A 2,479-nucleotide genomic window follows, 5' to 3' on the forward strand; every position below is an offset into this window, starting at 1 on the left:
ACCGAGAAATTTTTCTTTCAGACCAAGTACATGTTTGTGTCGTGTACATTGTCTTCACCATTTGCTCAGCATATTTAAAACCTACGCCTTGAAAAGTCTTGGAACACAAATATCTGGTAATTAATGTCAAAGTTAATTAAGGTATACTGCTGCGTTTCTCGATCGTTTTGATCGTGTAATCGAATAAGTATGGAACTAAAAGTCAGTACTTCGTGACCCCCCGCTCAAAACCACTTAGGGGAAAAAAGGGGAGGGATTTTTAAATGACAAAGTAAAGAGTATCATTTATTTTAAAGTTACATCTAATTTTTAAGAGAAGTTTTTGGTTTGCTCGCTGAATTAAATTTATACGTCCCGTCACAGAAGCCGCAAAATTTCCTTTAACAGCATCTTGCCATCGTTAAAAAAGTTTTCCAACTGTGGCGGAGCGGAGTTAAAAAGTTTTATTTATTTCAACCGTATGAGCCAACTTTTAATGGTAAAATGTAATTTACCGTCCCAATAGTTAAGAAAATGAGGGGATAGTAGCTTATTTCCCAATAACGTGAACCGGGTTCGAATCTCGGCTATGGCTGATCGATGCGAATTCCGCACTAGGCATGCACCAACTACAGTGCTGATGTAAAATATCCTTAGTGGTAGACGGATCATGGTTGGAGCCCCCTTGCTGTCAGGCTTACCGTGAGAGGTTTTCGTGGTTTCCTCTCCCTGTATCACAAATACAGGTTAGCTTCATCAATAAGTCCTCCTCGAAGGCAAATTTCTCCCAATACTTAAAACAGGAGTTCTCTTGTCTTCTGGATTGGGTTCAAAATTACTAGAATACGGAGTTGAACATTGGTAGTCGTAAACTGAAAAAAAAACAGTTGGCTGCTCAACGACGGTTATAAAATAAAATAGTTAAAAACATAACAAAAAGTAATTTAAGCAGCAATGTAAGAATAGTTAGTACTGCAATTTCTTTTAAAAGATTCGTTTAAAAAGTTTTTGTTCCGAATGAGGAAATGCTTTTTCCCATAGTATGTAATTTTTTTTATGTATGGTATGTTTTTTAGTATGCAGTTTATTCCCCCCTGATTTGTATCACAATCAACCTGGGGTTTCTATATGCAGGTTAAAAAACGCTGGTATATTATTTTTTTTTCCTAATCTGTACTCATAGAAGCAAATGCCAAATAAAATAAAACTCTCAAACATTTTGTCTGTTATAATCAATTTGAGGGTTCAATGGGGATCATTCATGCAATAACAGAACCAAAGTATATAATGTTTTTGACTTTTAATCCTACATTTATTAGAATTAAAGCTTTCAAATTGGGAAAGCCATTTTAATGCTATCCTGACAATACTTTCTAATTTCATAAAATCTGAAATGAATTTTCAAGAATCAAAAAAAAATTTCCTCGTGTGCAATTTTGGTTTTTCCAAAAAAGATAATAACTACAGTAATAAATAATATTAAAGACGTTAGTCTCAAATTGAAGTGACTGATTAAGACTTTTTTCGATCCTTTTGGAAATATTTAGGAAAAAAATGAATCAATTGAAAATTGAAAGCACTTTGCTCTTCCATTAAGGTTTTAGTAAACACACACAAATACTTTGATAGTATATAAAATTTTTAAAATTAGTATTTACATAGGATGTATTTTTACATGCAACTAAACATAAAAAGTATTTTAAAAAAACACATTTTTGTAAGGACAAATATATTTTAGATCTTTTCAGATCGATTTTTGAACGAATAAACGATTAATAGTTAAATTAATAATGTGAAAAGTTTTATGAATTTATAAGGAACTTGCGTATTTATTCTATTCTGCATAACAAATTATAAACAAACTCGTTTATATTTTTTGTTGTATACATGTTAGAAACATAAAAGTCCTACAGCTTATTGGACATCTTCCTGTCTTATGAGATTTGATATATGAAAGTAATGCATGCAAACGGATGATTACCTTTTTTGCATTCATAAGAATGAAGAATTCGTATGATTCTATAGAGATGAGTCTTTTTCTTTTGTGGAATCTAACATTGAAATATTACTAATAGTTTAAAGAATGTATATGCTTCTTAGTTAAAATTCCATTACTAAATTTAGGAAATATTTACTGTATCTAAACAATTTAAGTTAAAATAAGAATACTTGAGATGACTACTTGAAATAAGGAGAATGCAACAGAAAATAATGACGCATATTTCTGCACAGAGTTGGCCAAAAATGTAATCGATTACATTTTTTGATTACAGTAATCAATTACTTGTAATCATGATTACAATTTTCAAAAATTTTGATTACAGCTGTAATCATGATTACAATATTGATTACAGTAATCAATTACTTGTAATCGTGATTACAAAGTTTGATTACAGCTGTAATCATGATTACATAGTCGATTACAGTAATCAATTACTTGTAATCATGATTACAATTTTCAAAAATTTTGATTACAGCTGTAATCATGATTACAATATTT

This window comes from Parasteatoda tepidariorum, chromosome 1, assembly GCF_043381705.1.
Source record: "Parasteatoda tepidariorum isolate YZ-2023 chromosome 1, CAS_Ptep_4.0, whole genome shotgun sequence".
NCBI lineage: Eukaryota > Metazoa > Arthropoda > Arachnida > Araneae > Theridiidae > Parasteatoda > Parasteatoda tepidariorum.